The sequence below is a fragment of the Bufo bufo genome, chromosome 11 (assembly GCF_905171765.1).
Source record: "Bufo bufo chromosome 11, aBufBuf1.1, whole genome shotgun sequence".
NCBI classification, from domain to species: Eukaryota; Metazoa; Chordata; class Amphibia; order Anura; family Bufonidae; genus Bufo; species Bufo bufo.
This window is the reverse complement of record NC_053399.1, coordinates 73,079,660-73,094,340: the sequence shown is the minus strand read 5'-3', so window position 1 is coordinate 73,094,340 and position 14,681 is coordinate 73,079,660. Positions and strand designations below refer to the sequence as shown.

Sequence of the window (14,681 nt, the reverse complement as noted above, 5' to 3'; positions counted from 1 at the left end):
TCCCTACCCAACAAGGCCAATTCTAAGTCTATATGCATGCAGTGTGTCTCTTGTCTGGCGAGTTTAAGCCACCTTTCCAGACTAATAGCTTGTATGTAGGTCGATAGGTCAGGAAGGAAGATACCCCCATATTTCTTTCTTCTGGAAAGGAGGTGAAAGGACATTCTGGGGCGCTTCTTATCCCATAAGTAACTGCTCATGATAGATTGTAGTTTATTGATGAAGCTAATAGGTACCAAGATGGGTAAGGCTCTTAAGGTGTAAATTATCAATGGCAGGATGTAGGTGGTAAGGACATTTTTCCTGCCTAGCCAGGTTAGGAAGGGAGAACTGCTCTTAGAGAGAATTGAAGTGACTTTAGAGAGTAGCGGGGGGAAATTAAGACTAAACAGCAACTTGGGGTTCATCGGGATCATCACTCCTAAATATTTTATAGCTTGCGCAGGCCATTTGAATGGTGTGAGGGCTTTAACTTTAGTACGTAGGACAGCAGGGGGGGAAACGCCAAGGGCCTCCGACTTATCAAAGTTTATCTTAAAATTTGAGATGGCCCCAAAAGATTCAAAAACCTGCATAACCTCAGGAAGAGCCTCTTCAGGATTAGACAGTAGGAGCAGCAAATCATCCGCAAAGGCGGCCATCTTGTGGACAAATTTACCTAGTTTCACCCCTTTGATCGTGGAAGATTGGCGGAACTTAAGAAGAAGCGTCTCTAGGGTGAGGACAAATAAGGTGGGGGATAATGGACATCCCTGACGGGTACCATTTCTAATTTGGAAGGCGTTCGATAGGGTGCCTTTAACTAGTACTCTCGCAGATGGTGCAGAGTATAAAGTATAGATAGCTCTGATAAAGCCTTCAGGAAAACCAAAAGCTTGTAGTACTTTACCCATATAGGCCCAGCTAACCCTATCGAACGCCTTCTCCGCATCTGTGCCCAGAAGCACAAGAGGGGACTTAGATTTGATGGCATGGGTGATCGCATGTATCACTCTACTGATGTTATGCTTGCCCTCCCTTCCTGTAACGAATCCTACCTGTTCTTCACCCACAAGCCCAGGAAGCAACCCTGACATCCTGCTGTTAAGCAATTTAGCCCACCACTTCAGATCAGTGTTCAGCAGTGAAATTGGCCTATAACTTCCACATGCCTCCTTATCTTTCCCTTCTTTATGGATAATCGTTATGTGTGCTTCCTGGGCTTGTGGGGTCAGAGAGCCACCTGTGAGGAGGAGATTACAAGCTGTAACAAAGTGTGGAATTAAGATGTCTTTATACTTTTTGTAATAAGAGATTGGAAAGCCGTCAGGTCCGGGACTCCTGCCTGAAGGAATGGACATTAGAACCTTTTCTACCTCTTCTAATGTAAACGGCTGAAGTAGCTGGTGTATATCAATCGCAGATAATCTTGGGATGTTGATGGAGCTAAGGAATTCGGATGAGTGTGCCTCAATTTGCTGGCTGGTGAGGGGTATCGGGAGGTTATACAAGTTCGAATAAAAGGAGCAGAACTCCTGAGCTATCGCTGGGGTATTAATAAGTCGGGGGCCCGAGGCAGATTTGATGGCTTGAATAAAGGATTTATTTCTTTGGTTCTTAATAAGGTTGGAGACCAACTTAGATCCCCTATTCCCATGAAGGTATTGTTTGAAGCGCAATGTCTTCAAGGCCCCAGCTGCTCTAATGTTCAAAAGGTCAGTGACCTTATGTCTCAAACACTTCAGTGACATCAGGACCTCTTCTGTTTTTGTTTTCTTGTGGAGAGTTTCAAGTGTGGAAATCTGCTGAAGGAGGGAGTCTAATTGTTTCTGCCTACGTTTCTTGGCACTAGAGCCTAGGCTGATAAGTTCCCCTCTGACTACGACTTTATGAGCCTCCCAAAGTGACGTCCCACTAGCAAGATCTCTGGCATTCTCTAGAAAGTAGTTTTTAAGGCACAGCTCAACGGCCTTCCTATGGGATTCCTCTTCTAGAAGAGTCTCATTTAACCTCCTGACCCAGGATCTCGGAGGTAGTGCGTTGATTCTCACTTTCACACTCACCGGCGCATGATCAGAAATGATTATGTTACCAATTCTGGCCTCAGTAACCGAGGACAATAGATGGTTTGCAAAAAAGATATAGTCCAAGCACTGGTATGAATTGTGCGTCAGTGAGTGGAAAGTGTAATCTTTTCCCTCAGGATGGAGGATGCGCCAGACATCCGAGACCCCTAAGTCCCTTAGAGTGATAAGTAATCTCCTCAGCTGTCTTCTTGAGGTAGGGCGACCTGTAGAGGTCGAGTCTATGGAAGGATCGAGTGTAAGGTTAAGGTCTCCCCCTATAATGAGGAGCCCCTCCCTAAATGCTTTTAGGGTCTCCAGGGTGTGAAGCAGCCAGGTGACCTGTCTGTTATTTGGGGCATACAGGTTGACTAGGGTAAACATGTTTTTTTCAACTTTGCCTTTTAAGAAAAGAAAGCGGCCATCTGGATCAGCTAGTTTGGCCTCCAAAGTGAAGGGAAAATTCTGTCCTAGGGCTATGGAGACGCCTCTGGCAGCTGAGGAGTAGGAGGCATGGTGCCAAACGGGAAAGTATTTGTTTTGGGCATATGTAGGTGTCTAAAACGGGTCTCCTGCAGAAGAACTAAGTCAGCTCCTTCCTTTCGGAGCACATGGTATATTTTGCTCCTTTTCTGCGGTGTGTTCATACCATTCACATTGAGAGATAATAATAATTCAGACATGGTAAAAATGAGTAGACTTTTTTTAATAGTATCTTTTTATTTATTAATTTAGCAAAAGCATAACAAACACATCAAATACAGACAATCATCAATTGAGTCCAGTACAAATCAAATACATGGGATCAATCATAACAGTTCCTCATGACCCAAGTTCGGGACAGAAGAAAAAGATATCACTTTCAGGATGAACAGTACCCAACATATCAATCCTAAGGAAGATTAAAAGTACTGCACACACACACACACACATTCACACACGCCTTCATTGGTCAGAACAGTCTTTCAGTCATCTATGGTACTAGAGTCTGGGCTCCAATCCAGGGGTCCCATATCTTCATGAAGCGATCAGGGGTCCCTCTTCTCTCATACACAAAGTCGTATAATTCAAGATCAGCATTAACTAGATGTACCCATTGTTGCACAGTAGGATTCTTAGGAGGTTTCCAGGTGAGAAGGATAGTTTTCCTAGCATAATATGAGTATTCTATACAGCTTCCTGCCAAATTTGGTTGGAACAATCTCGTTGGCTACTCCCAACAGACTAGTGAGCTCAGTACAGACGTTAGGAAAGCCTAGTTTGTCATTAAAATATTTATGGATCTCTTCCCAGAAACCATGAATAATCGGACACTGCCAAACCATGTGTATAAGACAACCGTTTTCATGTCCACATCTTGTACAATGAGGGTTCGGCAATTTACCCATTTTAAATAGCCTCACAGGAGTATAATAAATCCTATGAAGCCATTTAACTTGAATCAACTGATCCCTAGCACTTACCACTGTAGATCTCCATGTATAGCTAGATTCTTTAACATGAACATCTTCCAAGCCTTCAATGTCTCTTTTCCACCTAACAAATGCCCTGTCTAGGGGGGAGTCCTGCAACTGCATCAACGACGCATACAGGGTAGACACTGGTTTGACCAACGGAACCCTCCTAATCGCTGCCTCAACTGTACCACACTCCAGTTTTAAAGGTTCTCTACCAAACTGAGCCTGACAGGCATGTCTGAGTTGAAGATATCTATACAAACAACGCTGGGGCAAATTAAATTCCTGTTTCAAACTATTAAAGGTTCTAAATAGGCCCTTATCATATAGTTGGGTAAGGTAGCGCACCCCCCTCTGAGGCCAAAATTCTAACTCCAGTAATGAGAACAGCTCCGGAAGCACTCTGTTTCTCCACAAAGGCAAATATGGCGACCAAGTAATATCATTCTTATCAGGGTTACATTTCTGACCCCATTTGACCCACATCTGTACTGCAGCAGCCATCGATTGGGTGTAGTGTACTGTAGACCTAGCCCCCCTCCTATATGCCAAGTTCGTAAGTGCCTCATAGGACCCCAATAAAGCTGCCTCCAACACTACCGCCGGGTTACCTGAGTCAGCCCATACCCACCATGCCACATAGCTCAGCTGCACCGCTACATAGTACATGTACAGGTTTGGCAAGGCAAGACCCCCCCCGCAGGTAAGATGCCTGGAGGGTGGATCTCGCTATTCTGGGAGAAGACTTATTCCATAGAAAGGGAGCGATTATTCTATACAAAGTAGCAAAATGTCTCTTGGGGAGTAACACTGGGGCAGCCCTATATAAGTATAGCAATTTTGGGAGAAGAATCATTTTTACCACATTGATACGCCCAATCAGAGTTAAAGGAAGGTTTTCCCAAGTCTCTAGCTTTCGAGTATTGGATTGCATTGTAGGAGCAACATTCAAATCATAAAATTTTACCACTTCTTTATGAACAATAATCCCCAAATATGTAAATTGCTCCACAATCTGAAGCTTATTGTTCACCGAAATGCGAGCTGGGTCAACATCATCAACCAGACAGAGACTAGACTTAGCCCAGTTCACACGGAGACCCGAGAAACCCCCAAATTGATCAACAACACCTAAAAGGGTATCCAAGTATTTCCCTGAATCTGCTAGGTAAACCAGCATGTCATCAGCATATAATGAAAGCTTTTCTGATATTCCAGCTATTTCCCAGCCTTAAAAAAAAAACAAAAAACAGTAGACTTGAGCAGTAAAGCTATGCGACCTGGAGGGGGCGACACAGGGTAACAATAGAACAAGGGATATGAACATAACATCTAAAGAAGATATTAAAGGTAAGTACTAAACAGGTAATAACTACCTAGAGGTTCAAGGACTCCGGCAGGGGGGAAACTAGTGTGTAAACACCCAAGAGCCAGAGCTCACACCCCAAACCCAACGCATAAGGATGGACAGTGGATTTGTGTAAACCTTATGTAAAGCAGGAGCACGGTGAATGAGACGAGCTCCTTGAAGTATTGCACAGTGTCACCACCATGGACCCACAAAGGGACAGAGTAGCTGGATCTCGTATGTGATCAGCGATAAACATAAGGGCAGCAGACATTATACCATAAATAACGGTCTAATGATAATAATGACAATAAGCAGGGAGAGAGAAAGGGAAGAGGCAAAGGCAAATAAGATAAAATAAAATAATGTCCCGTAAATCAAGGGAGGCAAACTGAAGAAACAAATATAAGAGGCAAAGGAGGAATAATTAGGCAGAGGGCATAGAACCTGAGTCCTGTAAGGCTGGAACACAGCGGCCGCTGAGATCCCAGCAACGGTGGACTCCGATGTCACGAATCGGAGTGGAATCCTAGAAAAAGTCCCATTAGGAGCAGGTTAGGGATTCCTCTTCTTCGGAGACTTCTTCTTTTGCACCAAGCGCCATCCCTCCGTCTGTGGCAAGCCTGGAAGGTCCGTATTCGGATCGCAGGGAAGCCATGATTGAATATCAAGGGCTTCTGATCCTAAGGCCTCCCATATAGGTGGCAAGTCCTCTGGGAGTCTCACTGTGTACTGTTTACCTCCTATGGCGGTACTGAGGCCGAAAAGGAACAGCCACCTGACAGGTAACTTCTTTTCTCTAAGCAGCGTGGTTAATGGGCGCAGGTTCCTGCGCTTTGCTAACGTGCTAGCCGCCAAGTCTTGAAATAGAAGCACTTTATGGCCGTCCAAGGAGGCGTCCCCCTTCTCCCTAGCTGCTCTCAGGACAGCAGCGGTATCCAAAAAGTTCATGAGGGCACATACCACGTCTCTGGGTGGTTCACCTGCGGGCGGTTTGGGCCTGAGCGCTCTATGCGCTCTCTCTATGACGATGGCGGCGGCCTGCTCCTCACCTATTAGGGAGGCAAATAAACAGCGTATGGTGTCGGTCAGGTCCTCTGCTTGAACCGTCTCAGGTATACCTCTCAAGCGGACGTTTTTTCTCCGACCCCTGTTTTCCTGGTCCTCCAGGTTCAGGAAAGCTGTGTTGATCATTTTGGACACAACCTTCAGGTGGTTGTGAACTCCTACTTCCCGCTGGATCATTAGATCATGGCTATCCTCCAGGTTTTCCACTCGGTGGCCAAGCTGTAGGAACTCGGCCTTTATATCCGACAGTTCCCTCATGACCGGGGTAAGGGCCTGGGTCAGCGACTGCTGAAGAAAGCTTCGGGTGAGAGGTAGGGAGTCCGACTCACTTTTGTTGTAGGCTTCGGCATCAGAGCTGTCTGCATCCGAATCGGCTCCTTCCCGCTCAGAGAGGTTGCGCGCTTCCCGCGCCATCTTGCCTCCATCAGGGTGCAATGTAGATCTCCTATTAAGGAACTTGTTCAAGTCCCCCTGAGTCTTCTTTGTTTTCAAAGTGGCCCCGGAGGCACTGTCTTTGTCTCTGAGGGTTTTCCCCATCTTAGGATCCGTTTCCACTGAATAAATCTAAAGAAGCTGGGCTAGTGGTGTGGAGCTCCGGTGAAGACGACCTACACCATGGCTTGCTGGCTCCGCCCCCCCTGTGTACAGTTCTGGGCTCCTGTGAACAAGGCAGACATAGCAGAGCTGGAGAGGGTTCAGAGGAGGGCAACTGAAATAATAACTGGAATGGGGGAACTACACTACTCTGAAAGATTATCAAAATTAGGGTTATTCACTTTAGAAAAAAGACGACTGAGGGGAGATCTAATTACTATGTATAAATATATCAGGGGTCAGTACAGAGATCTCTCCCATCATCTATTTATCCCCAGGACTGTGACTGTGACGAGGGGACATCCTCTGCGTCTGGAGGAAAGAAGGTTTGTATACAAAGATAGAAAAGGATTTTTTACAGTAAGAGCAGTGAGACTATGGAACTCTCTGCCGCCTGAGGAGGTGCTGTTATGTAGATCAGTCGGCACTGTGTGGAGGTACATGGGTGCACGGTCTTAGGGTTGGGACTCCAAATACTAACAATAATAATGCAGGTCCGGCACTCCAAGGTTGCTGTGCAATTATTCTTTTATTGTCCCTCTGACGCGTTTCAGCACAATTAGTGTGCCGAAACGCATCACAAAGTGACAATAAAAGAATAATTGCACAGCAACCTTGGAGTGCCGGACCTGCATTATTATTGCCTGAGGAGATGGTGATGGTGAGTTCACTAAAAGAGTTCAAAAGAAGTGTGGATGTATTTCTGGAGTGTAATAATATTACAGGCTATAGCTACTAGAGAGGAGTCGTTGATCCAGGGAGTTATTCTGATGCCTGATTGGAGTTGGGAAGGAATTTTTTCCCCCTTAAGTGGGGAAAACTGGCTTCTACCTTACAGGGTTTTTTTTTTTTGCCTTTCTCTGGATCAACTTGCAGGATAACAAACTGGATGGACAAATGTATTTTTTCGGCCTTATGTACTATGTTACTATGTAAGTGGTTGAATGATTTGTACGGGTGTCTTTTCTGCTGCACCATGGAGATAGATGGGTCAGGATGATATATGAGAGTAAAAAGAGTATGTGAACTGCCTTCAGTAAACAGATCCTGTTTTTTACAGGGTACTGCAGGATCGAATACCGCAGTCTACTACTTTTTCCATGCTGTTTTTTTGCAGTGTACTGACATATACCAGCCAGATGGAGCACAAAATAATACTCTTTTGTACTCTGTCCGACTAATGAAACCCAATGGATACGTTTAGCGTGTATACAGTATCTGGAGGTTCCCTGACTTACACGCTAAACATAACCTAACCGCCATAATTAACTGCCAAGCACTTAGGCAATATGGCAGAGATGGCGCTTTTTGGCTCATGCTGACCCCTGGGAGTGTGTCTACATTTCTAGGGAGTGATCATAGAACTAGGGGTAATTTAGATCATTAATCAATTAATCACTTAGGGAAGGCACATGAGAAGAGATGCTATATGTAGGTAAACAGAGCTAAGGATCTGGATGCGCACTAAAATCACTACAGATCACAAGCATTACAACAGTCACATCAGGTCAATGAAAAGAACGTCTATAGGACTAAGCAAAATGATATCACACTTGCAGAAAATAGTATTGACGGATGGATATGCTGGTTATATACCAGGTAAAATGGAAGCCTGTTAGGCCCTATTCAGACAATTGAGTTTTCCGTGTGGGTGCAATGCGTGACGTGAACGCATTGCACCCGCACTGAATCCTGACCCATGAGTGTTGTTTTGAAAATCGCAGCATGTTCTATATTCTGCATTTTTCATGCAGCCCTGGCCCCATAGAAGAGAACGGGGCTGCGTGAAAAACTCATTGCATCCAGTAGCAAGTGCATCCAGTAGCTTCTTCCCTTAAGCAGGGGGTAACTCGAATTGGAACTCTAAACTAAACCCTTCCCACCTTAGAGGAAGTGAGAATGGAAAGAAGGTTCCATCCTCTACAAAAGTAGCACTGCCAAGTCTGGTGCCACCTCTGGTGAATCAGGTACATTACACTTGAACATAACAGTTACATGGAAATAAATATGCACAGTGTTCAGGACTTGCAATAGATACACAGGGTGACATGACATCAACCATAGGAGACAGTAGCGGGGTGCAAAGAGTGGTAATGACACTCCGGGTCATTACACATCGCCTTATGGTGACTTGTATGGTTCTGGTGAGAATAGCAGAGTGTGAACTGAGCTTCCCAATACAGGGACCACTGTGCTGTGCCCCAGCCCGGAATCTGCATACATCATATCATCTCTTAGGGTGGCTCAAACGTTACATCTGTATCGCTGCCACACTGCATTTTTCTGAAATTGCAGTAAAGCGACACTAATAATGCACGGCAGGAAAAAAGCACAATGTGCACAGCCTGCTATGTACTAACCAGTTCTTATTACCACTGCTCAGACACCAGGGAGTCATGATAAAAATTGGGGAGTGTAAATGTGTCCTTACTGAGGGGCGTGTAAGTGCCCAGAGCAGCATGAGCTGTAGATATGGCCCTGACTCCAAAACTTTTTCACGTGGTCTTAAAGGACCCAGAGAAGAAGATACGTATTTAATGTGGTTTTGTGGTTACACAAATTAGACATAACGTATTATGGCTAAAAACATATATATGTGTATGTTTTTCTGCCGGGATTTGAACTCACATTCCCTCACACCCTTCTACATTAGAGGCAAGGATCTTAGCCACTATGCTATAGAGCTCACTGATAAAGTGTGTCAGAAAAACCTCATAGTAGCTTCTAACGTAGTAAGTATTCCTATACAGTAGAATTATCAGTTTATATTTCACTGCCAGTTAACACAGGACCTCTGTAGCGTAGTAGCTAAGCTCCTTGCCTCTAATGTAGAAGGGTGTGAGGGAATGTGAGTTTCAGAAATAGAGGTAAAAATAAATTTATATATATTATATTTTTTTAGTAATTGTAAAAAATGTATGGCACAAAATAAATGTGTAATTACAAAAAAAAAAAAAAATGTGCATAGTCGTCTGGCTGTATCCAGGTGGTTTTAGGCTTTTCCCAGTCACTGGTGCTTGTGGAGTCCATAAGCTAATGCTGCTTCTATCTCCACTAGACTCTCTATATCTGTCCTTCACTCTGGTCTGTGCTAGGTAGCTGTGGGTAAGTTCTTCTCACTCCCTCAGCTTGGCCAGGGCCAAGGGGGTAAAATGGCAGCTACATACTGGACTTGTCCTGTTCCACTCCTCTATTAACTAACTTCCTCCTGAGCTAACTTCCTTCCTTCTCTTCCCTGCCTTGGCACACCCTCAGATATATATATATATATATATATATATATATATACACACTGCTCAAAAAAATAAAGGGAACACTTAAACAACACAATGTAACTCCAAGTCAATCACACTTCTGTGAAATCAAACTGTCCACTTAGGAAGCAACACTGAGTGACAATCAATTTCACATGCTGTTGTGCAAATGGGATAGACAACAGGTGGAAATTATAGGCAATTAGCAAGACACCCCCAATAAAGGAGTGGTTCTGCAGGTGGTGATCACAGACCACTTCTCAGTTCCTATGCTTCCTGGCTGATGTTTTTGTCACTTTTGAATGCTGGCGGTGCTTTCACTCTAGTGGTAGCATGAGACGGAGTCTACAACCCACACAAGTGGCTCAGGTAGTGCAGCTTATCCAGGATGGCCCATCAATGCGAGCTGTGGCAAGAAGGTTTGCTGTGTCTGTCAGCGTAGTGTCCAGAGCATGGAGGCGCTACCAGGAGACAGGCCAGTACATCAGGAGACGGGGAGGAGGCCGTAGGAGGGCAACAACCCAGCAGCAGTACCGCTACCTCCGCCTTTGTGCAAGGAGGAACAGGAGGAGCACAGCCAGAGCCCTGCAAAATGACCTCCAGCAGGCCACAAATGTGCATGTGTCTGCTCAAACGGTCAGAAACAGACTCCATGAGGGTGATATGAGGGCCCGACGTTAACAGGTGGGGGTTGTGCTTACAGTCCAACACCGTGCAGGACGTTTGGCATTTGCCAGAGAACACCAAGATTGGCAAATTCTCCACTGGCGCCCTGTGCTCTTCACAGATGAAAGCAGGTTCACACTGAGCACGTGACAGATGTGACAGAGTCTGGAGACGCCGTGGAGAACGTTCTGCTGCCTGCAACATCCTCCAGCATGACCGGTTTGGCATTGGGTCAGTAATGGTGTGGGGTGGCATTTCTTTGGAGGGCCGCAGAGCCCTCCATGTGCTCGCCAGAGGTAGCCTGACTGCCATTAGGTACCGAGATGAGATCCTCAGACCCCTTGTGAGACCATATGCTGGTGCGGTTGGCCCTGGGTTCCTCCTAATGCAAGACAATGCTAGACCTCATGTGGCTGGAGTGTGTCAGCAGTTCCTGCAAGACGAAGGCATTGATGCTATGGACTGGCCCGCCCGTTCCCCAGACCTGAATCCAATTGAGCACATCTGGGACATCATGTCTCGCTCTATCCACCAACGTCATGTTGCACCACTGACTGTCCAGGAGTTGGCAGATGCTTTAGTCCAGGTCTGGGAGGAGATCCCTCAGGAGACCGTCCGCCACCTCATCAGGAGCATGCACAGGCGTTGTAGGGAGGTCATACAGGCACGTGGAGGCCACACACACTACTGAGCCTCATTTTGACTTGTTTTAAGGACATTATATCAAAGTTGGATCAGCCTGTAGTGTGTTTTACCACTTTATTTCTGAGTGTGAGTCCAAATCCAGACCTCCATGGGTTAAAAAATTTGATTTCCATATTTTTTTTTTGTGTGATTTTGTTGTCAGCACATTCAACTATGTAAAGAACAAAGTATTTCAGAAGAATATTTAATTAACTCAGATCTAGGATGTGTTATTTTTGTGTTCCCTTTATTTTTTTGAGCAGTGTATATTTTATGTATGTGTGTGTGTGTGTGTGTGTGTGTGCGTGTGTGTGGTGCCAGCACCACCTAGCGGCTAATAGTTGTAATGACATGCTCATCTGGAACAGCCTGTTATAAGGAATTGCAGCTATTACAGAATAAATCGACATTATAATGATATGACATATACAGAAGTTTGAAGTGTCCACTTTTAGCACGTAGTGGGACACTGCATAGTTAGATGAGGAGGTTCTGAGGGCATCCAGTGTAATTTTGATCTGTGACCCATGTGTCCATCCCGGCACAAGACTCTCCAACATCACAGATTAAAACCTGACCTGAGGACCATGCCCCAATGTATGCAGATCCCTGGCCGCACAAACTAAATGCCAACAATCTCTATGAGTTCCTCTAATCACATGTAACCAAGGTAAAATGTCACATACAAAATTCTCCTAAAAAAGTGCTAAAATTAGCACTTCATAGTCCCAGCCCTGTGGTTTTAAGTATGTTTATGATTTTGTGTTAAGCCACATTCATAGCCAACCTGGCTATGTCGTGTGTCGTGACCCGGAGGACATTTTACCAAATCGTAAGAGGTGTAATATACTTGTAAGCCGTGTACCGGGGTGGGCTCCCCAGGATGCAGCGAAGTCACGAACAAGAAAAGCAACACGGACACCAGCTAATTTATACTGAAAACACAGGGATGAACACAATCCCAAGTGTGGTGAAACAAGAAAATTAGTTTACATACACTCAGCCTCGCTGAGACCCCTGTGCTGCACAATAAAATGCTCCCTGGCGGATACCGAGGAAATTTGCTATAATTTAACTACTAGCGGGCACACTAAAACTGCCCCACCATACCTGTTAATACCCTGTAGAAGACACGAACGACTGAGTGATGCTTACTACGGGGTTATCTGCGGTGCAGCACAGCAGCTTACAATCTTATCTGTGACGAACTGAACAGTCACTGGGGCCGCTGGAGAAGACTGAGGACTAGCCTCCTTCCTACGGACCCAGAACTATGAAGACCCCCTCAGACCTCTTGGGGGATTACAAGGAACTATTAACCCTGATTTATGTGTGGAGTTATGGGCCACATCTGTCCTATTGCCCGTTAAAGGTGCAGGGTGGGAATCCCACAACACACAAAGGGTTAACTCTGCACTGAGCTGTCCTATTGCCCATTGAAGGTGCAGGGTGTGAATCCCGCAACACACAAAGGGTTAACTCTGCACTGAGACGCCCGATGAATGTGTTAGTGATGGAATTAAGATAGCTGACTCTAGGAGAAGCCGACTCCGGTGTTGAAGAGTAGATCACCCCATGATACACTCAGGAGATAATCCCTTCACATGAGTCTCCTCTCTCCCTATTCTTTCATTAAGACACTGGGGAGGGGATATCTGGTTGCATGCTGTTCATGTTTGATTGAGTTATGTTGTTAGACTCCTTGAACTGTGTATATATACTGAGTTGGTCTTCAATAAAGGTGTCTTGATTTTTTTTTCACCTACACTGAGTCTCGACCAGTGACTGATGAAACTGGGAGCTACAGATCAGTGGTTTGCAATATCTCCCGAGCAAGAAGGAATGCAGAGGGGGACATACTCTTCCTGAGTACTGGAGGTCCGTCACATTATCAACTCTAGAATATTTCCCCTCCCATAACTAGTCCAGAAACTTGTATTCTGAGTATTGTTCCTGACTGAGCAATGCTCTGGACTGAATTGAAGTCGTAGACAAGTTGTCAGCTCTCAATTGCGCAATATCTCTTTTAGTTATGAAGTCCTTGTAGAAAACGTGATAAACACTTTTGGCCTTATATAACACGAAAAGCCTATCTAACTAGCTAACGGGTCTAGTCTCATTAGGCGCCAATCTGCAGTTTGGTGCTTGCATATTTTTACTGACCCAGATCTTTTCTTTATCCAATGTCTTGTAAACCGAACACCAAGTCCTTCCAGCAAACGGGACTATGCGGGGTATGCAGCTCTGTTCCTCAGCTCTATCAGCCTTCCGGGAAACAATCCTCTCCTTTCTGGACGATATCTGGATACAGGACAGCGATCAGTCACACTCAGCTGTAACTCTGGCCACTCCAGGACACACTGACGCCTGGATGCTACGGAATGCTGTTCTCCAGATTCTCTGCTCTTCTTCCTAAGATATCTGCCGATATCTGTTTCTTCTTCAGCAGTTCAGCACCACCTCCTATGAATATTCAAATGCTTGCAGAATGTTAGCTGTGTGGGGAAACAGCAGCCTCTAGTGGTTAAAGAGCATAATTACAGTTCTACTGAATCAGTATGCAGATAAACAGTATTCAGACAATGGTGACTGATTATCACTTTATTATCTCACATGCCACCCCACTAGAGGTTGTTTTTCTCGGCAACCCTCTCCATGCAAACTCGTTCTGCACATAGCGTTGTGGGGGCACACCAATGTTGGCCCTGGTTGTCCTTCGCAGAGTGAGAGGCTCAGTAGCACTGGTAACATCAGGCCCATAAAAATTACAGCGCTTCAATATGTTACGGTGCAAGTTTCGTTAGGGCCCCCCAGTCCCTATTGGTGCTGCCTCATAAACCTGGTTGGCAGGGTCTACCCTCCTTCTCACCATGTATGTGACCACCTCCCACCACCCATCCAACCTCCCAGACGGCCGTTTAGCTTTGACCATCATTCGATCACCCGGGGCATACCCATCCTTTTGCACTGGTCTTGGGTTAAGGTATACCACTTGTCCCGGGCGCTCCCCTGCAACCTGGTGGACTGCTCTCAGTCGACGGCGGTGCTCTTGCACCTTCACGGTGGTGCTTCTCCGTAGGAGCTCTAGAGGCGCTGAAGTCCGGATGCCATGGACAGGAGCCCGCTGTTTAGTACTCATGCTCAGCCCACTGGGTCGACACTTAAGACAGGCCTCAGCTACCATATCTGCCAGATCTGGGTAGTATACCAGCCGTTGGAGCCACTTGTACCTTTTGTCGCTCCGGAAATTGACACTCCTTTTGGCCGAGGCCAGATCTTGGTCCAGACCCATTGTTTCACTTTCCACAGGTCTGTTGGCTGTTGACATACAGGTCGTGCAATAGGGCTTAGCTCCTGATATACCTGAAGTTTTAAGGTCTGAAGTTTTAACATCGGCTCTGATTCCATCTGTTCTGGGCATTCTCTGGATACATGGCCGTACTGTCGACAAGTCCAGCAGAGGGGCCCTCTTGTAACGAGCCCCCGCGCCTGGGTCATCCTGGGTGAAGTAGCGGGGGGTGTTGCGGACATTTCCTGAGACTGGGGTGATCCTGCCTTCATCTGGGAC

The 14,681-nt window shown here is 45.8% G+C and overlaps 1 protein-coding gene and 1 long non-coding RNA gene across 2 annotated transcripts in view; one reads left to right on the top strand and one right to left on the bottom strand.

The window, feature by feature from the left end:
• LOC120981622 (NACHT, LRR and PYD domains-containing protein 3-like) overlaps positions 1-14,681 on the bottom strand; it is a 3,400,916-nt gene that overhangs the window by 1,964,800 nt on the left and 1,421,435 nt on the right. The window lies entirely within an intron of this gene.
• LOC120981627 lies at positions 1,547-4,452 on the top strand. The gene is made up of 3 exons (XR_005774725.1): positions 1,547-1,659; positions 3,285-3,286; positions 4,442-4,452. It is a non-coding gene; the product is annotated as an uncharacterized LOC120981627 (long non-coding RNA).